The sequence below is a fragment of the Crinia signifera genome, chromosome 6 (genome assembly GCF_055691185.1).
Source record: "Crinia signifera chromosome 6, ASM5569118v1, whole genome shotgun sequence".
NCBI classification, from domain to species: domain Eukaryota; kingdom Metazoa; phylum Chordata; class Amphibia; order Anura; family Myobatrachidae; genus Crinia; species Crinia signifera.
In genome coordinates, this window is record NC_139222.1 from 12604449 (window position 1) to 12628566 (window position 24118).

General features: G+C 46.4%; 1 protein-coding gene across 2 annotated transcripts in view; it reads right to left on the reverse strand.

Moving 5' to 3' along the window:
* The window catches only part of LOC146007446 (uncharacterized), a 51151-nt gene that overhangs the window by 24631 nt on the left and 2402 nt on the right, over positions 1–24118 (reverse strand). The window contains exons 1-2 of one of the 2 annotated variants that reach the window (XM_083145798.1): positions 18373–18567; positions 9059–9113 (exon numbers count right to left, since the gene is read on the reverse strand). The gene's annotated coding sequence lies outside the window, so the exon portion shown is untranslated. Of the gene's footprint in view, positions 1–9058; positions 9114–18372; positions 18568–24118 lie in introns of those variants that run through there. The other variant, XM_083145796.1, reaches the window with a different exon arrangement.

Genomic DNA, 24118 nt, shown 5'->3' on the forward strand with positions numbered 1-24118 from the left:
CGATGCATCAGTTCCCATCACTGACTACAATGCATTAGTCCCATCACTGACTACAATGCATTAGTCCCATCACTGACTACGATGCATCAGTTCCCATCACTGACTACGATGCATCAGTTCCCATCACTGACTACAATGCATTAGTCCCATCACTGACTACGATGCATCAGTTCCCATCACTGACTACAATGCATTAGTCCCATCACTGACTACAATGCACAAGTCCCATCACTGACTACGATGCATCAGTTCCCATCACTGACTACAATGCATTAGTCCCATCACTGACTACGATGCATCAGTTCCCATCACTGACTACAATGCATTAGTCCCATCACTGACTACAATGCACAAGTCCCATCACTGACTACGATGCATCAGTTCCCATCACTGACTACAATGCATTAGTCCCATCACTGACTACAATGCACAAGTCCCATCACTGACTACGATGCATCAGTTCCCATCACTGACTACAATGCATTAGTCCCATCACTGACTACGATGCATCAGTTCCCATCACTGACTACGATGCATCAGTTCCCATCACTGACTACAATGCATTAGTCCCATCACTGACTACGATGCATCAGTTCCCATCTCTGACTACGATGCATCAATTCCCATCACTGACTACGATGCATCAGTTCCCATCACTGACTACAATGCACAAGTCCCATCACTGACTACGATGCATCAGTTCCCATCACTGACTACAATGCATCAGTTCCATCTCTGAGTACGATGCATCAGTTCCCATCACTGACTACGATGCATCAGTTCCCATCTCTGAGTACGATGCATCAGTTCACATCACTGACTACAATGCATCAGTTCCCATCTCTGAGTACGATGCATCAGTTCACATCACTGACTGCAGTAATAGAGACCAGTGCTGGTTCTTATAATACAGGGGGACCTCATACATTTTTTCCCTGTATTTTTGGAACCAGGATCAGCTCAAAGGACTTCATTTACTAAGAGTTCTATTGAAGATGGGATGTTACCCATAGCAACCAATCAGATTATATCTATAATCTTCTAAAGGTGCCCATACACGTTACAATTATTGTATACAATATCGCATCTCATCCGATCTGGGTTTTGCGATGACATCAGATGAGATGAGATCTAGTACAAAAAGTATGTGCTGCACATACTTTTTGTACTAGATCTCATCTCATTTGATGTCATCGCAAAACCCAGATCGGATGAGATGCGATATTGTATACAATAATTGTAACGTGTATGGACACCTTAAAAGGTGTTAAATAAATAATAAGTAGCATCTGATTGGTTGCTATGGGCAACATCCCATCTTCAGTTAAACTTGCACCTTGTAATGAAACTTGGGTACTTATGTAGTATCTGGGAGTCCGATATTGTGATTACCTTAAGGCATACAATCAGATGCGATTCGACGCGTGTCGATGCGATTTTGCATAGGATTCAATGTTAGCAAGGTCCTGTTCATTTCCCCACTATCCACTATCCAAGTGGGCATAGAGTTGATTTTATATAGTGTGGCGAGCGCAGCGAGCCACCGAGCCCGAAGTGTGGCGAGTGTAGCGAGCCCCGCGAGGGGATGCGGAAAACATTTTAAGTAATCCGCATCCCCTTTGCTGCGCTCACCACGCTATATAAAATCAACTCTATGCCCACTTGGATTGTGGGGAAATGAACAGGACCTTGTTAACATTGAATCCTATGCAAAATCGCATCGAATTGCATGCAATATAGCATGCAATGCGATTCGATGCGATTTTCCAACCCAATCTTAAAATCAGACGCCCAGATACTACATAAGTACCGAAACTTGTATTCTGAGGAGCCAGTTTTGCGTTCTGAGGTGCCAGTTTTGCGTTCCGAGGTGCCAGTTTTGCGTTCTGAGGTGCCAGTTTTGCGTTCTGAGGTGCCAGTTTTGCTATTTATTTATTTACAGCTTCTTATATAGCGCAGCAGATTCCGTTACAGTGTCTTATATAGCGCAGCAGATTCCAATTCAGCGTCTTATATAGCGCAGCAGATTCCGTTACAGTGTCTTATATAGCGCAGAAGATTCCGTTACAGCGTCTTATATAGCGCAGCAGATTCCGTTACAGTGTCTTATATAGCGCAGCAGATTCCGTTACAGTGTCTTATATAGCGCAGCAGATTCCGTTACAGCGTCTTATAAAGCGCAGCAGATTCCGTTACAGCGTCTTATATAGCGCAGCAGATTCCGTTACAGTGTCTTATATAGCGCAGCAGATTCCGGTACAGCGTCTTATATAGCGCAGCAGATTCTGTTACAGCGTCTTATATAGCGCAACAGATTCCGTTACAGCGTCTTATATAGCGCAGCAGATTCCGTTACAGTGTCTTATATAGCGCAGCAGATTTGCATTCTGAGGTGCCAGTTTTGCGTTCTGAGGAGCCAGTTTTGCGTTCTGAGGTGCCAGTTTTATTATTTATTTATTTACAGCTTCTTATATAGCGCAGCAGATTCCGTTACAGTGTCTTATATAGCGCAGCAGATTCCGTTACAGCATCTTATACAGCGCAGCAGATTCCAATTCAGCGTCTTATATAGCGCAGCAGATTCCGTTACAGTGTCTTATATAGCGCAGCAGATTCCGTTACAGCGTCTTATATAGCGCAGCAAATTCTGTTACAGCGTCTTATATAGCGCAACAGATTCCGTTACAGCGTCTTATATAGCGCAGCAGATTCCGTTACAATGTCTTATATAGCGCAGCAGATTCCGTTACAGCGTCTTATATAGCGCAGCAGATTCCGTTACAGTGTCTTATATAGCGCAGCAGATTCCGTTACAGTGTCTTATATAGCGCAGCAGATTCCGTTACAGTGTCTTATATAGCGCAGCAGATTCCGTTACAGTGTCTTATATAGAGCAGCAGATTCCGTTACAGTGTCTTATATAGCGCAGCAGATTCCGTAACAGTGTCTTGTATAGAGCAGCAGATTCCGTTACAGCGTCTTATATAGGGCAGCAGATTCCGTTACAGCGTCTTATATAGTGCAGCAGATTCCGTCACAGCGTCTTATATAGCGCAGCAGATTCCGTCACAGTGTCTTATATAGCGCAGCAGATTCCGTTACAGTGTCTTATATAGCGCAGCAGATTCCGTTGCTCTTTACAATAGTAGACAGTGATAAAACAAACTGGGTAACAGACAGACTTGGGGGTTAGAGGGCCCTGCTGCAAGCTTACAATCTATAGGGATATAGGAGGGAAACACAAGGACAGGCACCAGTAATAGCATAGCAGTCCCAACAAGTTACAAGTCCAGAAGGGAAGCTACCTGTATATAATACATACGTGCCTCAGAGGGTTATGCGTGCGGTATATAAATATGATAGGCTGCCTGAAGAGGTGAGTTTTCAGGGAACACTTAAAAGTTTGGAGGTTCCTGGAGAGTCTTATTGTGCGTGGAAGGGCATTCCATAGGATGGGAGCAGCCCGATGAAAGTCCTGTAATAGTGAATGGGAGCTAGTGGATCCGTGCAGAAGAGAGACGCAGATCTTCTGCAGAGCGGAGTGGTCAAGATGGGAGATATTTTGTGATAATTAGAGAGATATAAGCTGGTGCAGTATGGTTAGTAGCTTTATATGCGAGTTGAAGTGTGTTATATTGAATACGGTAAGATACAGGCAACCAATGGAAGGACTGGCAGAGAGGATCAGCAGACGATGAGCATCTTGCTAGGAAGATCAGCCTAGCAGCAGCATTTAGAATGGATTGCAGTGGTGAGAGTCTGTTCTTGGGAAGACCAGTTAGGAGACTATTGCAATAATCAATGCGGGATATAATGAGTGCATGGATAAGAGATTTAGTAGTGTCTTGTGTGAGATACGGTCGTATTCTGGATATGTTTTTTAGATGCATGTAACATGATTTGGAGACAGATTGAATGTGTGGAAGAAAGGACAGTTCTGAGTCGAGGATGACCCCTAAGCAACGAGCTTGTGGGGTAGGGTAGATTGATGAGTTGTCAACAGCGATGGAGATGTCAGGATGGTAACTGTTCTTAGTTGGCGGGAATATAAGTAATTCCGTATTGGAAATATTGAGGTTGAATTGGCGAGAAAACATCCAAGATGAGACATTCAGAGACTCGGCCCAAAACCACTGGTGACAACTCTGAGGTTGATAGATAGATTTGAGTATCATCCACATACAAGTGATACTGAAATCCGAAAGAGCTGATTAGTTTGCCAAGAGAGGAAGTATAGATTGAGAAAAGCAGAGGACCTAAGACTGAGCCTTGTGGAACTCCGACTGACAGAGGTAGTGAAGAGGAAGTAGAGTCAGAGAAGCAAACATTGAAAGAGCGATCAGATAGGTAAGATGTGAACCAGGAAAGGGCTGTATCATTAAGACCTAGGGAGTGTAGTGTTTGTAGGAAAAAAAGTGTGATCCACAGTGTCAAACGCAGCAGAAAGATTTAGAAGAATAAGTAGTGAGTAATGGCCTTTAGACTTAGCAGTTACCAGATCATTCAACACTAGTCAGTGCTGTCTCAGTGGAGTGTTGGGAGCGCAAGCCTGACTGAAGCGGGTCTAAAAGGGTGTGAGAGTTCAGAGAGTTTGTAAGGCGAGAGTAGGCAAGTCTCACGAGTAGCTTGGAGAGGCATGGGAGCTGAGAGATAGGACGATAGTTAGAGAGAGAGTTAGGGTCAGCATGGTGTTTTTTTTCAGAATGGGAGTAATCACTGCATGTTTGAGCAGAGAAGGAAAAGTACCAGTAGCAAAAGAGAGATTGCAGATTTTAGTTAAGGTTGGAATAAGCACAGGAGATAGATTTTTAATGACTTGTGCAGGTATAGGATCAAGAGGAGAGGTAGTAGAGTAGGAGGATAAGAAGAGTGTGGATACTTCCTTTTCATTTGTGGGCTCAAATGAGGAGAAAGTGCCAGAGGGTTCAGGTGGGGAAGAAAGAGGGTTAGAGGTTGTGGAGCATACCATTTCATCTCGGATGTTATCAATCTTGTCCTTGAAGTAGGAGGCAAGTTCTTGCGCACTGATGGTAGCCGGTGGGGGAAGAGGGGGAGGGTACAGAAGAGATTTAAATGTGTTAAAAAGTCGATTAGGGTTGGTGGCATGAGCAGAGATGAAAGATTGGTAGTTGTTTGTTTGGCAGTGTCCAAAGCATTGCAGTAGGAGTGGTAGCTAGTCTTATATGTGAGGAACACAAATGGTGATCTATTTGGTGCTGTAGTCCCCTCCTTTAGATGATCAAAATCTGTCACCAGTGGAATAAAACTGAACTCCGCAATTCTTCTGTCTGGTCGTTCCTATAGGAATTAAGAACTGACCTGGGAGAATTGCCCTATGTGCGCGTAGCAGTTTCTTTAAGTCTTCTCAACATCAGCATACATAGATAGCGAAATCCAGTCAGATACCATCACCAGGTAGCCATTGAAGTACACACTCCTCAAGATCAGGTGCCCTATGTTCACTGAAAGGTTTCTTTAAATACGTCTCGCCTCCTCACAGGACACAGGTAACTTGCTGACTCCAAATACTTGTAAAAATTTGACATTTCCACCTGTTCCACCGTTTATTTTCCAGCAGCAAAAATTCAAAAGACAAGTCTAAAAACAGGTCTAAAAATGGAAAGAGATTCCTTAGGTGAGTGGTGGTCTGGGTTACCTCCCCGTTTCGGGCTATGGAATAAGCCCTTTTTCAAGGTCCTTGAAATAGGGCTTATTCCACAGCCCGAAACGCGTTGGTTGGAGGTAAAGAGATCACCCAGGAGGTTTGTGGTTGGTGCTGGTTGTCATCTTCAGCTACTGGGGGTCCTTCCATCCAGATAGGGAGGTAACCCAGACCACCACTCACCTAAGGAATCTCTTTCCATTTTTAGACCTGTTTTTAGACTTGTCTTTTGAATTTTTGCTGCTGGAAAATAAACGGTGGAACAGGTGGAAATGTTAGAGGATAAGAAATGGGGGAGCCAGGCAGAGAAATCTTCCAGAAATTGAGATTTGGGAAGCCCAGGTGGGCGATAGATAGCAGCAACACGCAGAGAGAAAGGGGAAAAAACCCTAATAGAGTGAACTTCAAATGATGTAAATGTGAGTGAAGGAACTGGTGGTAGAACTGAGTATGTGAAGGCTTGTGACCGTAATATACCAACCACACCTCCTTTACAGTTACCAGGCCTGTAAGTGTGAGTGAAGTGGAAACCACCATGTGACAGTAATATACCAACCCCACCTCCTTTACAGTTACCAGGCCTGGAAGTGTGAGTGAAGTGGTAACCACCATGTGACAGTAATATACCAACCCCACCTCCTTTACAGTTACCAGGCCTGGAAGTGAGTGAAGTGGTAACCACCATGTGACAGTAATATACCAACCCCACCTCATTTACAGTTACCAGGCCTGGAGGTGTGAGTAAAGTGGAAACCACCATGTGACAGTGCTACAGGCGAGGCCGTGTCTGATTGAGTGACCCAGGTTTCTGTAATGGCCATCAGGTTGAAGTTGTGAGAGATGAAGAGGTAATGGATGGATGTTAATTTATTGCAAAATAGGGCACATTTAAGTTGTTTGGTGTGTGGTGGAAGGCATGTGATATTTATGAGGTAAGCCGAATTTTTAGGCTTAGAAGCCATTAAATCTGGGTGGGTCAGGTGGTTGGGGCCTGGGTTTGGTGATATGTCTGTCAGGAGCCAGGTTTTATGGTTCAGTCTGTTTTGTTTCTGTTTGGCATTTTGACTCACTGGTGGCCTCCAGTGGTAGGTCTGTTGCCATTACAGCCCTGGGTTCTGTGAGCATTATTCACAGGCTGTGAGGTATTAGCTCGTTAATCAGGAGCTGCCTGGAGACCCACCAGGTGTTTCAATCACCTGAGGCCTTTATAAACCATGCTCTCCTGGGGATCTGTGCCAGTGATAGCTTCCTGTTTAAGTTCCTGCTGCATGTGCATGGAACTTCTGTCTGGTCCCTTGTTCCGGTCTCCTGTCTGGATCCCAGGATATATCCTCTGCAGCCCAGCTTCTTGCAGCCCTGCATTTAGCCTCTTCACCCGGTCCCTGGATTCTCTTGCTCCCGTCCCTGGAGTTCTGATATCCAGCCTCCCTGCCACTCTGTCGGCTGGAGTATCTTCTGGTCTCAGGTTTCTCCTACGTCTGTCCACGTCACCCTCCTTTGTTCCTGTGGGTCACGTAAGTGCTCCTTTGGAGCTTGGTGTCACTTATCCATACCTTCCAGGCCCGCCGTGGCTGTACCCCGCCGTGAGTACCTTGATACCATCCAGGCCCGCCGTGGCTGTACCCCGCCGTGGGTACCTTGATACCATCCAGGCCCGCCGTGGCTGTACCCCGCCGTGGGTATCTTAATTGGTTGTTACGTTGTCACCATATCTTTTCCTTTGTCTTATTTTGTCTGTTTCCATAGCTTCTGCCAGGCAGGGGTTCTCCCCTTTTCCCACTGCACTCGGTTTTGGGGAATCAGTAGTCCTTCTCTGTCTCACATCAGAGATTCCCTTGTTCCCACAGTTGTGTTTGCGAATGGGTCGCCTCTCCCTGTTCTTGGCCTGGTGCCGCTAGTCAGGGGTTCCCTTCCAGGTAGGCCCTGTAGTTAGACGGTCCTCTTGTGATCCCCCCTGGCGATCGCTTACCCTTTGTCACATCATAACACCTGGCTGCATCGGGGTTAGAGCCGGCGTAACTGGCTCTTTCAAACGCGGCGGCTACAGGCGAAGCCTAGCACTCTGCAGGGGTATTCCATCTGCCCGGGGGACTCAACATAGTCAGTGTAGGTTTCGCTGTGGCCATCTTAAACAGCGGTCCCAGCTACGGACTTACGCCTGATCTCCAGCTCCCTGCCTCCTGCAGCACCACACCAACACCCTGTCTCCGGACTCCAATGGTGGGTAACACCCAGATCCGTAACAATGTCACCAGCTAATAAGATTAGAAAGGAGAGATAGATAAAGGTGGATGTTTGTGTTTTCTTGTATTGGTGATGGGATGTGGATGTGAAAGTACAAGTAGAGAAGTAAGTAAAGAGCTCATGAGTGTTTAGGAGAGGGGAGTGAATAATGGAAGAGGCAATGTGCACAGAGTGGTGAGTGTCAGGGAGATTATAGGATGGTTGAAGTTTGGTGAGTATTCCATGTAGTGAAATGAGTAGTAGCTGTGTGGTGAGCATGATGTGATTGTGTGTATGTTTAATACAGGGTTACGTAGAGTGGATAAGGATAGTAGTAATTTGTGATAAGTATTGTATTTACCTTGCTTGATGTTCAATGTTTTTCACTGTTTTTTTTAAACTGTTCTTCATGAGTAATTCCCACTTTCTAATCTCTACTTCGTATAGGGCTCATATGAGGTTATGCATACCTCCCAACTTTTGAAGCTCTGCATGTGCATGCGCACAGCGTTTATTCCCCGCTGCTTAGCAGCTGACAGGGGGGACTCCCAACAGCCCCCCCCCCACACCGCGGGACACTGCCGCCCGCGGGTGGGACATCGGGACAGGCCCTGACAATCGGGACTGTCCCGATAAAATCGGGACTGTTGGGAGGTATAGTTTATGTAGAGTAGACAGCTGCAACTTGTAGTGCTGTCCAATTTAAATCACATACATGGGAGGAATGCTGGTTATGGACGTATGTTGAAAGAGTTGCACTTATGTTCATTGTAGTTTCCTTCAGTTTCTGTCCAGCTTAAGTCCAGGCTAAGTCTAGGCTGACAGTATGCAGTTGTATCACCCTAGAATCTTCCTACTTTGAATTCTGAGGTGCGTTCTGAGGTGCCAGTTTTGCATTCTGTGGTGCCAGTTTTGCGTTCCTGAGTGAGTCCTGGCTCACTCAGCGCCGTGAGGGGAGGGGGATCATTCAATGGTGAGTGATCTCCACCCTGTATGCATGGCTGTGTACACTTTTGCATCCTAGAGAGTAGGTCTGAATTGGACCCAATGTAATAGCCTTAAACTTGCAAATTCGCAGGCTATTACATGGACTTCTCCCAACCCTTCTGGGACATACTCTCCTGGGGTATATGGGGTAGCATTGTATACACTGATAGTTACTGTCAGACTTACCTGCAGGCCTGGAGAAAGGTGCAGGGGATGAGGGAACACTGTAAAAGCTTTAACTCTGAAATGAAAAAGAAGCAACTTTGACGTCTAATACAAGGGGTATTGGTCCACTCTATTTACATCGACATGAATTGGGTCGACCATAGAAGGTCGACAGGACCTGAAATGCTTCGACGTGGCAGAGGTTGACAGTGTTGGAAGGTCGACACAAGCATTAGGTGGTACTTGTATAATATCTGGGCGCCTGATTTTGTGATTGTATGCCTTACCTTAAGGCATACAATCAGATGCGATTTAATGCGATTTCGGGCAAAATCGCATCGAATCGCATCAAAATTGCATACTAGATCGCATGCAATTCAATGCGATTTTGCATAGGATTCAATGTTAACAAGGTCTTGTTCATTTCCCCACTATCCAAGTGGGCATAGAGTTGATTTTATATAGCGTGGCGAGCGCAGCGAGCCTGAAGCGTGGCGAGCGGACGCGGAATACATTGCAAGTAATCTGCGTCCCCTTGCGGGGCTTGCTGCGCTCGCCACGCTTCGGGCTCGGTGGCTTGCTGCGCTCGCCACGCTATATAAAATCAACTCTATGCCCACTTGGATTGTGGGGAAATGAACAGGACCTTGTTAACATTGAATCCTATGCAAAATCGCATCGAATCGCATGCGATCTCGATGTGATTTTCCAACACGATCTTAAAATCGGGCACCCAGTTATTACACAAGTACCCATTAGGTCAACAATGGGAAGGTCCACAGTCAAAAGGTCGACATTAGTTTTCCATGAGGTTTTTTGTCCCGAATGTTGACATTGTCGACATGGACACCGTACCAAGTCCATACATGATGAAACAAGAGGCCTAATTCAGGTTGGCTTGGAAAAGTAAAATCTCTCTCTAATGGACAAAACCATGCTGCACTGCAGGTGGGGCAGATGTAACATGTGCAGAGAGAGTTAGATTTGGGTGAGTTGTTTTGTTTATGTGCAGGGTAAATAATGACTGCTTTATTCTTACACTGCTATTTAGATTTCAGCTTAAACACACCCCACCCAAATGTAACTCTGCACATGTTACATCTGCCCCACCTGCAGGGCAGCATGATTTTGTCCAATAAAGAAGGCGTTTGCTTTTGCGATCCGTGCTGAATCACCCCCATGGTATGGTTCTACAGTACAGCACGAGACAACGCCCTGACATGGCGCTGTGACGAAGACAAGAAAGGGGAAGATTTTCAGATGCGGAATTAATCTACCCCCATTGTATACAGTAACTCAGTGATTCACAAACATTTATGAATCACGGCCAAATGTTTTCAAGGCACTCCCAGGGCCAAATGTTTTCAAGGCACTCCCAGGGCCAAATGTTTTCAAGGCACTCCCAGGGCCAAATGTATTGGGAAATTCAGGAAATAAAACATTAAATGAAGTACATGGTGTTTCTATATCACAGTTATGTGGTGAGGGACAGGATTTGCTTCTCTTTGTTTCCATATATTATGATTGGCAGCCACCAACACTGGTTTTGTCTGGTACATTGACCATAAATAATATGAATTGATCCTGATCCACCACCCAAGGCACCCCTGCAAGTGTCCTGGGGCACCACACAGTTTGGGAGCCACTGGTATAAGTATTGATAATGAATGCTTGTTGTAACCATATTAGGCAGATGCTTGTCATATTATTTTGAAAGAAGGGGGATGGGGAATTATTTGGTCCACACGAATCTCTTTCAAAGATACTTATGTATGTTTTATTTATAGCACCTAGAGTATTGGTGTTCCATATTGCTTTTTGTCCCCTTACAGATTCGGGGTGGTGCTCCGTCTCTCGAAATATATAGTATTCAGAAAAAAACTAAAATAGAAAGAGACTTGTGCTGTGCACTCTACGGATTCTATTTCTGAGCTCCAATGAAAAGAGCTTTGTTAAATGAAATTCCTATTGAGTAGGGTGTAATCCTTTAAGTGTTACTAATAGAATTTAAAAAATATAAGTCACAAAAAAGTGTTGAAAAACAGTTTACACGGTTTAATCGTGGCGTCTCATATTTGTTTGTAATTCTATATTTTGGGCTGATAATGCCTCAAATAAATGATTCTTTTGTTTATTCTGTTCTTCCATAATTATTGGAAGGTTACGTCTGGGGAGATTAACAGCATGTGAGTGTTATTACGGTACTTGTGTACTAGCACGGCACCCACGATAATTAGTCGCCTGATTTTTAATCGCATCGCATGCCATACACCAGATGTCATGCGATGCAATGCGATTTTGACCCATATGCAAAATAAAATTGTATAAGCACCCTAATGAGTGCTTACAATGGTTAAATGCACCCCCACGCCACCCCCCAAGTATAAACGTGAACCCGAAGCGTGGCGAGCGCAGCGGTACGCGTCCTACGACCTTTTCATACCCCCACTATCCACGTTGGCGTGGAGTTGATTTTATAAAGTGCCCGAAGCGTGGCGAGTGCAGCGAGCCCCACGAGGGGACGCGGATATCTGTGAAGCCTGGGAGGGGACGCGGATAACTGTGAAGGTTCGGTGGCTCACCACACTTTATGAAATCAACGCCGACGTGGATAGTGGGGGTATGAAAAGGTCGTAGGACACGAACCGCCGCCCCTCGCGGGCACGCTGCGCTTGCCACGCTTTGGGTTCAGGTTTATAGTGAGGGGTGGCGTGGGGGTCCATTTAACATTGTAAGTACCCATTAGGGTGCTTATACAATTTATAATAGCATCTCATCGCATTGTATGCCATATACAATGTCATACAATTTTAAAATTGTATGACATTGTGGAACATCGCCCGATATCGCATCGCATGCGATATGGTCTGTGATGCGATGGGCGCCGTGCTAGTACACAAGTACCGTTATTACTTAATATTCGAATCTCTGTTATTGTATCCTCAGTACAAATTGTACTGTCACTCTGTTCTCTATGGCAGTGGTTCCCAACCCTGGTCCTCAAGTACCCCCAACAGTGCATGTTTTGCAGATCTCCACACAGAATCACAAGTGCTATAATTAGCTCCACCTGTGGATCTTTTCAAATGTGCCTGAATAATGAGTGCACCTGCCGGGTGACCTGGAAAACATGCACTGTTGGGGGTACTTGAGGACCAGGGTTGGGAACCACTGCTCTGGGTTTATGATTCTGTAAATATAATTGCTTATTAGCCATAATTGGCAGCAGGTTTAGGGAATATATTACAGATGGATGCTTTCTTATTGTGGTATGTTAAGTTGGGAGTGTATATGTAGGCATATACCTGGTGTTGTGTAATATTTCACTGTATATGAGCCAGGTGAATTATTTACAATGTATTGTTATCCCAGAGAAACCTCAGAGAGCCACGGCCACAGGACCGCCAGTCCGCACCCCTATATATTGTTTCAAGCACATAAATCACAGAGTTACTGATGTCAGTGCTGTTGATAATTGCTGCGTGCGCAACAGATTTACTCCATAATTACCTATATGGTTCGTTAGACAGATATCTGTATGTTGCACCTCATTCGCCCATGCAATTATTCAGAATTTATTGTCGGCACAAATCTAACTGATGGTTTGGGGAAATACTTTGTCACCGACATAGCAATCACACCCTATTTCCAGTGCTGCTGTGTGATAATTTATTGTTCTAAGTCAGTTCTTACACTATTCGGGCATGCCGTTAATATCCCTTGTAGCTGAATATACAGTACATGTGGTCATATAATGCAGAATGGAGTCATTGTAATGAGACCACCGCTGTTGTGGTTTAGGTACAGTTTATAAACCTGCTGTGGTGCAGTGTATTCACTCTTAATTAATTCTCCAGTGCTGCATGCCACATAGCTTTATGTTAAAGATTTGGTCCACAATTATCTAATGATGAAACATGGGGCCTAATTCAGGTTGTCTTGCAAAAGCAAAATCTCTAATGGACAAAACCATGCTGCGCTGCAGGTGGGGCAGATATAACAGGTGCAGAGAGAGAATTACAGATCGATTGTCAGATCTTGTTGGTTGGGAAAAAATCCTGGTAATGGATCAGAGCAGATGACAGTTGACCATTTGCTTTGAAATGCTGGAAAACTGCCAAAAACTGACATTCAGATATTACCAGGTTTTTGCCCCAACCAGCCCAATCTGACAATCGATCTGTAGATGTATGGTCCCATTAGATTTGGGTGACTTATGGCCCCCATACATCAGCCATCACAATTATTTGCTTCTCAGATCCAGTGATTTTTTTCCCCCCAGATAAATGGTTTCTTCAATCTATTTGACTCGCCCACACACTACAGATTTGTTTCAGTGATCGGCAGATTTTTCCTGTGCCCACACATACAAAAATGAAACTCCAATAAAACCAGATTTTTAAACAGGTTTAAAAATCTGATTCAGCGATCGATTGGCGATCCCTATTAATTTTTGATTGGGATCACCAAAAGGGGGAGCTCACACATTAAAGATTAATTGTGACAATCATCTCCAGAACGGAGGATTGTCACAACTAATTGCTGATGTATGGGGCCCATAACTCTCTCTGCACATGTTACATCTGCCCCACCTGCAGGGCAGCATGATTTTGTCCAATAAAAAGACATTTGCTTTTGCGATCCATGCTGAATGTCCCCCACGGTATGCTTCTACAGTACAGCACGAGACAACGCCCTGACATGGCGCTGTGGCGAAAACAAGAAAGGGGAAGATTTTCAGATGCGGAATTAATCTACCCCCATTGTATACAGTAACTCAGCAATTCCAAAACATTTATGAATCACGGCCAAATGTTTTCAAGGCACTCACAGGGCCAAATGTTTTGGGAAATTAAGGAAAATAAATTAGGTGAAGTACATGGTGTTTCTATATCACAGTTATGTGGTGAGGGACAGGATTTGCTTCTCTTTGTTTCCGTATATTATGATTGGCAGCCACCAGCGCTGGTTTTGCCTGTTACATTGACCATAAATAATATGAATCGATCCTGATCCACCACCCAAGGCACCCCTGCAAGTGTCCTGGGGCACCACACAGTTTGGGAGCCACTGGTATAAGTATTGATAATGAATGTTTATTGTAACCATATTAGGCAGATGCTTGTCATAAATCTGCAGTAGACTGTTTTGTGAAACTGTTCTCGGAGCCTATTGAATTCCATCCCAAAGGGGTAAATTTCCTAAGGTCCATAGCAACCAATAAGATTCTGCCTATCATTTTATAGGCTAAAATATAGAATGATAGACCAGTGGTTCTCAAACTCGGTTCTCAGGACCCCATATAGTTCACGTTTTCTGTGTCACCCAGCAGGTGCACTCATTACTCACTGACACATTTTAAAAGAGCCACAGGTGGAGCTAATTATTAAACTTGCAATTCTGTGGGGAGACGTGCACTATATGGGGTCCTGAGGACCGACTTTGAGAACCTGTGTGATAGACCAAATCTATACCTTCTATGGGCAACCAACTTTACCCCAAAGCGTTAATGTCAGTTTTATCTGAGAGACCACTGAAAGGTGCAGTGAGTGGGCATGAATGTCAGATAATTATGTTCCCTACAGGATTGGATATTAGGGGGGGAATAATGTGATACTCCAATAATTCTAGTCATTTTTTCTTACACATACCACATATTATATATACTGAGTTATGTAGCCTTACCTGAGAGTCCACAGAAGGGTGCTGACAGCAGATCGGGACGTCTGATAATGAAGATCTTTAATTTGCTACAGGCTATAAGGGAGGGGACATTGCACAAGGAACACAATGTACATTGAAGCACTTTCACTTTCACCTTCCGCATCTGTGTATTAATCCCCTTCTCTGAATGGGTGTGGTGACAACGGGCCGGTGGAGAGGACAGAACCGCAGCTGTCCCAGAACAGCCATCTGTATACGCCTGCCTTTATTGCATACTTGCCTACCCTCCAGGAATGGCCGTGAAGCTACCAAGAATCAGGTCCCCCTCCCGGCCCCCTGGGAAGGTAGGCAATTCTCCTGCTTTCCCCCCACACTCCCTTACCCGCTGCACCATGTCCTGGATTTTGTGGGTTCGTGGCAAAGCAGCTGGGCTAAAATGACGCGTACAGCGTAATTTTACATAATTTTATAACCTCCCCCAATCCAAGGACCCGTGAATTGCATGGGGATGGGACTTGCTGACATCATCCTTATCCCACCACTCCTGGCAGCAGTGTACGTTCTCTGCTGTGTTCTGCTGATTATCACTAATGAAAATAACAGGCTATATGTAATGAAGTCCAAGTTCGGCAATTGTGTGGACCACAAGCAGTCGAACTTGGACGTTTTTATAAAGGAGCAATCACTTATAAGGCATGGTCCCGCATAGCCACTGAACTCAGACTTCATTATATCCTGCCCAAAATCGGAGTGAGCAAAAAGTCCTCCTATTGAAAAAGTCATTGATCTTCTGCGATTAGAACTGGTCACCAGATTGAGAAGAGACTTTATCAGTCAGGCTTGGTCCCATTCCAGAGTTTTGCTAAATAAGAACAGTACAAGTACTGACACACAGCCCTGGTGTCAGGAGAATGTTTGAAGTCTCTCCAATCTTCAGTTACAGGAGCCTACAGGTGCATCAATAGTAATGTTTTTCAATACAAGATTGACCACCTTTAGCCCACTGCATGGTCATTCTAAACTGAATGTTTACTTTTGTAAGTATAGTTAACTCTATATATCATCAATGAAGTGATACCGAATCCAATGCCGAGAGCAATAAGCCAACCCAATTTTTGGCAGCAAGTAACATGGGTCCTTTATTTGGATTAGGAAACCCAGTAACAAAATAATGCTCTGAGCACAATCCCTTCTCTTCCTTCCCACCGGCCTGCCCCTATCCTGGCAGGGTGCCACGGAGAATAGTCCATCCAAGAAGCTGCCTCCACCACTCAGTCCACTATCTCCATGCAGAGAACCAAGCCCTGGGCAGGCAGGAGGTTGGGCCTTGCCTTTGGCTTCCCCCCATGCCTGTGCTCCATGGATGAGGCAACTCAAATTTGACATGCCACCACTGCAGCATCCGCTCATGATTGACTGCCTGTCCATAAGCAGTGATTGTCTCATGTCCGCAGCCGAATTCCACATGGTCCATGCTGCCGGGCCTCCCATGGTCCAGGCTGTGCCTCCTGATGGTGGCCATGGTTCCTATATGGTTTTTGTTACAGTATGCTCACTGGTTGGATATAGTACCTTATTCTGGTTGACTCGCAAGGCTGCGTATTTACAGCCTTGTGAGTCCACCAGATGCCGCCCGCCGAATTGCCTGCCTCCCCCTCACACGCTGCGCTTGTTCGCCTGGCATGCAAATGGTTATTTAACATAAACATCCATTCACCGGCCAGGGGGAAGCTCCCACATCTTTCGATGGTCGCCGAGTGCACGCATATCTAAAGTGACTCTCAGGTCACTTAGATATGCGTGGACCTTCGGGAGGAAGTGGGCAGGCAGCTGGGATCCGGTGATGTCAGCTGCCCACTCCCGTCACCGGGCGATTACCATGGGAAGACCAAGCATTTTCAAGGGAACGCCCATGATAGGCTGGGCATTCCCATGTGCGCATACATACAATAGATGTGGTGTGGGTATATTCTGCGCTAACCTTCACTGCTTAATACACTTGTATTAAGCAGTGAAGGTTAGCGCAGAATATACCCACACCACATCTATTGTATGTATACTTCTGTATAGGGTATCCTGTAGTATACCCAGGGTAAAATCTGCAGCAACCATCGATACTGCAAACTCAGCGCAGTTGTTACCCATTTCCACCTGATTCCCATGGGCGCGCCTGTCCGCTATCTTGGGTGTGCACCCCGCAAATTGTTCCCGTTGGCCGCACGCACCCTGAGTCTGCTCATGAGCAGAAATGCATCTGTGCGTGCGCAGACTTATTTCTGCTCATATGCAGACGCAAGGGTGAACTAAGGGGTCAGAACGAACCAGAATAAGGGTGAGTGATACAGTACCAGCTAATCCTAATTGCCATGCTAAAGTCTGAGTTTGAAAAATGACAGTTGGGATCTGCTTGATTGGTAGTTTATCTCTCCCCACTTTATCACTTTAGAAGGTTTAGTACATCTGCCCCTGAGAGCGAGTTTATGTTGGTCTTACCCGAGAGACCAGAGAACGATGGTGGATCAAGCACCTTCAACATGGATCGTTATTTAGAGAATTTGCAAATCAAGTGATTACCCAAGGATTGCGTGTGTACTGTACGCAGCCTGATTGCACAAGTTGTAATAGCGACAGAAAATGCGTATGCAATGCGGCTGTAGCTTCACAGTCAGGAAGCCGATATTTGTGGGTGGTAACCAGACGTTTTCCAGGAGTGGCAGAAAAAATGCAAGTGTACCCAGGTGTTTTAGGGGGGGGGGGTCTCTGACGCTGGCCTCAATCAGTCACAGATTAGAGGCAGCCTCGGGGTTACTCACATTTGCACAAAGTCCTTTCGATGTTCCTGGATATGCATATGGGGGATACGGTCTCTAGGTCTACAAGCATTAGATCGACACCACTAAGTCGACATGACTGAAGGTCGACATGCAGGAAGGTTGACATGACTGAAGGTCGACATAAGTTAGGTCGACAGGGTCATTAGGTCGACAATCATTAGGTCGACGTGGGGAATGTCGACAGTCAAAAGGTCGACGCAGTATTTTTTTTTGAACCAACTATGCCGACAGGCGGTATTTCATGCCCTACCATCAACTAGGGTGTGGTGGGAGAATATAATAGTGTGCCCGAAGCATAGCGAGCCAAGCATGGGACGCCGTGCTACATTTCAGTGTCCATGTCAACATTCAGGACAAAACAAACTGAAAAACCCCATATCGACCTTTTGACTGTCGACCTTTCCCATGTCGACCTAATGACCCTGCCGACCTAACCCATGTCGACCTTCAGTCAGGTCGACATTCTTGCATGTCAACCTTAAAGCTTGTCGACCTAGTTGCTGTCTATCCAATGATCCATACCCGCATATGGATCTGAGAACTGCAATAGTTTTCCAATACACTCACAGATCTGCATGGGGTGTTTTCTCTTTCTGTGTGGGCGGTGGCTTCCATATTTGCAGACAACTGCGAATTCTCTGATTAGCGAGCCATGCTGAATTACCCCCAAAGTACCCTGCAGCACTTCTCACCCTTGCAGAACTCTGTAGATATTTGAGGGCACTGTCACGCATTTGTTATCATTCCAACAAACTACTGTACAATCTGAACTACTGTATACGGGAGATTTTCTATAGCCACAGAATCATGGATTTCATCTTACATAGAAGAACTTACTTAGAATGCCGCTGGCTGGGTTTCGTTTCTTGTAGCTTGCCGCATGTATAATAAGAAGGCTGCTTGTTTCCTTTCTGTTTCTTACTGAGATCAAGCTAGGAAATGTCAGGTTACTCTTTGATATATTAAACATAAACCTCCTAACGGCTGAGGATTTCCCCGGGTACTCATCATGATACTCAACCATACCTTCATGAAAAAAGGACACAGAGACATACTGTAGATTTCGCAGAAATAATGTTATATTTAAATTAACTATATATAGTACTTACATAGCTGTAGAAATAAAAGTAAAGTATGAGGACACAGAAAGAACAATTAATGTCAGCCCGTACCCTAAAACTCTGTCACCGGCCAAAACAATCTAAAACCAACTAGAATCACAATGGTCTCCTCTCAACCTTCTACCATAACCGCTCCCCCGGTAGGGTGATGATGCTACTGCTGGTTAGGTGTTCCAGCAGATCTATACAGTCAATGAAGGTAAATGCACCTAAAAACCCAGAACTGGGTCAGGCTGTTTAGCAGCACCTGTGCTCTTCTGATATAAGGGTTTCCAGGGCAGAGGGCCATTGCTCCTGATGGTGGAATATCCCCCAGGTGATAGGCTTCATGTGGGCTGCGGTAGGGACCACCGGAAGAGTTTGTATATGCTGTGACACCTACAATGCTGTAACCATTCTTGCTCTGCCGAATTACCTGGTATGTTGTTCACTTGCTACAACAATAAATGCCAAGACTTCATCTGATCCAGTGTATGTGATTCCTTGCCACTATATATCTCTAATTTAACTTTTCTTTGCATCCTTCCTTCCTTATATGTTTGGTGGGTGATAGGTGTCTTGTGTCAATGGTCGGTCACTGTTACATGCAGCTCCTGCAGTTAGCTATATGATTGGCTCTTGCGTAGCAAATTGCTAGATGCCACTGTAGCTCCTTATTATTTGTATTCCAGGTGTTCCCTAATGATTACGATGCTGGCTGCTACAGTACATGCAGAACACACCTGTTTGGAACACCTCATCACCTGACTCCAGCCTGACTCTCCTGTGATTGGTCTGTCTCCCTTTCATTAGGGATTCTGGTCAGTTCCTGTTTGCTGGGGATATTCCCTAGAACCTCATTTTAGTAAGCTCATCACATGGTCGCTGCACCCAGTACAGTTTCCAGTCTCTCTGTTTTTTTCTGCATTCCTGTATTCTTCCTCGCTGTGTTGTCCTGCACCTGTTTTTTTGTGTTGTGTATCCTACAGTATGTCCAGTCCTAATCTGTGTCCTGTCTCCAGTCCAGTCCTTGTTTATATATCCTGCCAGTTCTAGCTCTGGTTCTGGGTACATGCAGCCTGTGACCGAGATCAGCCACTGCAGCAAAGTACATTACTTCCAGCTGCTATACTGCAGGTTAGTAAAAATACATGGTTTCCCCCAGCTCACTGAATGGTATTAGTAACCAGTGTAGAACACTACATGATAATAGAATTCAGAGATATTGGTAACATATACCCAGGGGCGTAACTAGAATTCTGAGGGCCCCATAGCAAAATCTGGAAAGGGGCCCCCTCCCCCCAATTGTCACTATAATGCCCCTTAGGAGGCAGAAGAAAGAGTGAGCGGCAATCAGCACAGGATGGAGAAAAAAAGGAGAGAAGGGGAGCTTAAGCTTAATGGAGAGTGGAAGGGGGTGGGGCGAGCACAGGAGTGAGAAATACAGAGCAGAGGATAGAGAGTGGGGTAAATGGAGGGGGAGCACAGGATCGAGAAAAAGAGAGGAAAGTAAGGGAGCGCAAGAGTGAGAGGTGTAGGAGGATGGGGGGAAGAGGAAGGAGATGGAGGGGGTATGATGGAGAAAAGATGGAGAAAAAGAGAGGAGGGAAAGTGAGGGAGCACAGGGGAGAGGGGGGGAGCAAGGGAGATAGAAAAAGAAGAGATGGATATGGAGTGGGAGCATAGATGGAGAAAAAGAGGAGAGAGTGAGGAGGAGGAGGAGAAGAAGAGAGAAGAGGCACTGGGGTGGGGGGAAAATATACAGTGGGAGAGAGAGATAAAGGAGGGTGCTGGGGGGGGGGGGGGGGGGGTGAGAGGGAGAGCCAGTCTGTGAAAGGCATATTGTACATTCTAATATACCCTATCTGCACTTCCTCCACATACAGTAAAATGTGAACAAATTTGGATCTCCTCAAAAGTACCTCCAGAGGTCCATGCTCCCAAGTTCAAGGCCGCTGCCGCTGGTTTTTCTCCTCCCCCGCTCAGTGCTGCTGCTGCCGCCGCCTCCTATGTTCCCACCGCTAAGGACCGCTGCCGCCGGGACTTCAGATCCCCACTCAGTGCTGCCGCTGCCTCTTCTAAAAGTGTCAGCTTCCCCGCGCTAAGGCCGCTGCTGCCGGAGCTTCTGCTCCCGCACTCACCATCGCAGCCGGGTCTCCTTCTCTCCAGCTGGCTGCTGCCGGGACGCCTGATCCCCATCTAGCAGCCGCAGCCACCACCGCTGGGACGCTGCCCTGCTCCCGAGTCCCCAACTGGCTGCCGACGGGTCCCCTCTGCTGCTAGAAAGGTCAAGCTGTGAGGAGCCCCAGCTGCTAACGGGTAGGGGGAAGGGGAAGGGGGCAAACATCTGAGAATAGAAAAATACTATAGAGGGTACAGGGGACTGCCTGCTAGGACCTCGGGCCTCCCCAAGCTGCCGGGCCCCATAGCAGTTGCATCCCCTGCACCCTCTATAGTTACGCCACTGCATATACCTGCGCAGGTGTATGCTATGCCCCCAAGCCGCCATCAAGGCTTCTCTGTATATTGGGGTCCCTAGCGCTATATATATAAGCTGGAAAGCCTAGAGCGGCACACCAGTGAGATACTATAGTGTTCATAAATATTAGTTATAGGATGCCGAAGCTATGTATAGAGAGAGAGAAGAAAAAAATGTAATGTAATAAAAATATTGACGAAAGGGTACTCTTTACCTAGAACGGCCACAATCTCGGGCATCGCGGCTAATTTATAATGGCATGCGCGATGACCGCAATTTTACATAGGGAATAATGTTAAATGTATATTGACCGCGATGCCCGCGATTTTACATAGGGAATAATGTTAAATTAGAATGACCGCGAGGGCCGCGATTTTACATGTTAAATGGATAATTGAACTCAATTTAAATAGGGAACAATGTGAAATGGGCAATTGAACCCAATTTACATAGAGAACAATGTTAAAGGCACCCTGAAGTGTGAAATGCCCCCCCCCCCCCAATTGTTAACGCCACCCCACGATCAACGTGAACCCGAAGCGTGGCGAGCCCGCGAGCGGCGGCGGTATGCGTCCTCCGACCCTTTCATACCCCCAATATCCACGTCGGCGTGGAGTTGAGAATAGAAAGTGTGGCGAGCGCAGCGAGCCACCGAGCCCGAAGCGTGGCGAGGGGACGCGGATACCTGTGAAGCCCGCGAAGGTACGCGGATACCTGTGAAGCCCGCGAAGGTACACAGATACCTGTGAAGGTATCCGCGTGCGCTCGCCACGCTTCGGGCTCGCCACACTTTCTATTCTCAACTCCACGCCAACGTGGATAGTGGGGGTATGAAAAGGTCGGAGGACGCGTACCGCTGCCCCTCGCGGGCTCGCCACGCTTCGGGTTCACGTTGATCGTGGGGTGGCATTAACAATTGGGGGGGGGCCATTTCACACTTCAGGGTGCCTTTAACATTGTTCCCTATGTAAATTGGGTTCAATTGCCCATTTAACATTGTTCCCTATTTAAATTGAGTTCAATTATCCATTTAACATTATTCCCTATGTAACATCGCGGGCATCGCGTCGGTCGCATCGCATGCGTTTTTAGCCGCATGCGATGCGACCGACGCAATTTTTTTTTTACTCGCGATGCCCGCGATCTAAATCGCTGTGGCCGTTCTAGGTAAAGAGTGCCGAAGAAAGTGTTAGTGAGGAAAAGATAGTGCTCAGTGTTAATAGAATGTAATGGTGTGCCGCACTAGAGCCACCCAGCTCAACCAGTCCAGGGGAAGCCGCTTGCGTTATATGCAGTGCGGAGAAACGCATTTCGTTGCTGATCCTAAACAGCCTGACCCTGATCACAATTAGGAAAGCTGCACTGGAACTAATTTTCCCTATGCTGCTGCTGATCTAAAACCTGGTCTGAATTTTCCACATTATCCTCATTTGGAAATATGCTGAATCTGTCACACTCCTCCCCCCTTAGCTCCAACCACACTGGTGAAGCTACTTAATTTTCAGGTGAGCTTTTTGCCTCGCCCAGATCTAGTTGTGTCACCTGCCTGGGTACACAGCCCTCCACCCCTTTCCAGAGGTCACCCACCTCACCCTCTTCCTCTAGCATCGCCATAGGGTTGCTTGGAGGATCAGGACCTACAAACCTCCTGGAAAGGGCATCCACACTGAGGTGCTGTTTCCCCGGACGATACCTCACCTCAATCTTTAATGGCTGTAAGGCCAAAAACCAATGGGTCACATGAGCATTCACCTCTTTGTTTGCATGCATCCATTGTAAAGGTGCATGGTCACTGATCAACAAAAACTATCGCCCCAATAAATAATACTTTAAGGCAGAGGTTCCCAAATGCGGTCCTCAAGGGTCCAGGTTTTAGGTATATCCATGGCTCAGCACAGATGGTTAAATCAGACTGACTGAGTTACTAATTAAGTCACCTGTGGCCAAGCATGGATATACTTAATACCTGGACCATTGGGGTGCCTTGAGGACCGCGTTTGGGAACCTATGCTTTAAGGATTTGACTGCCTACCTAATTGCTAAGCACTCCTGCTCGCCAGTTGAGTACTTGCGCTCTCTGGGCAATAATTTACATCTAAGGTAGAGGATGGGCTTCTCCTCTCCATCTATCTCTTGGGAAAGGACTGCTCCTAATTCTGTCCCAGAGGCATCTGTCTGTAACACAAATTGTTATTTAAAGTCAGTTGCTTACTTCCGATTCCGGCGCTGGAGGAAGCAGCAGCACCCACATAGGGCTCCGTGTGCTCCCCAGCTTTTGATACCCGCCGACCGCCACTACAACCCACAGATCCCACCCAAACCCTCCTGCAGTTGACTGGGCATCTCCGCACAGCTGACTAAGTCCAGCGCCATCGGTACCTGCTAAACGCACCCGCCCGGCGCCATCTGTCTGCGTCCCATGGCCTCCACTGCACGTGGTCTCCTGCATCCCTCTGCTGGACGGCAGCTGTGGCAGTGACCACCTGACCCCTCCGGTGGCTGTCCGGACATTGCTGCGCAGCCATCTCCCCCAGCACTTGAGTCCTCCTGCGTACGCATGCCCGGCGCTGTTTGTTTATCTGCTCTCCCCACCCTCAGCTACAAGCGGCTGCACGTGATTATATACTCTGGTCTGCTGGACGGCTGCTGGGGCTGTAAAGTGGTGCTCCTGAATCCTACCCACTCTACACTCTGACCCCTCTGCTCAACTATCTCCCCCGGCGCTGTTGGGACCTCCTGCGCATGCCTGCCCGTCACTGTTTGTGTGTTTGCTCTCCCCACCCTCAGCTACAAGCAGCTGCACGCGGCTATACACCATGGTCTGCTGGATGGCTGCTGGGCCTGTAAAGTACTGCTCCTGACTCCTACCCCTCTACACTCTGAGCCCCGCTGTTCAGCTGTTAAGATTTCTTTTTTTTTCTTCTTTTTTTTAGTAGCTCTTCATGCAGTATATTTTGTCTCGAGTAGCTCCCGCCCCAAAAAAGGTTGGAGACTACTGCTCTAG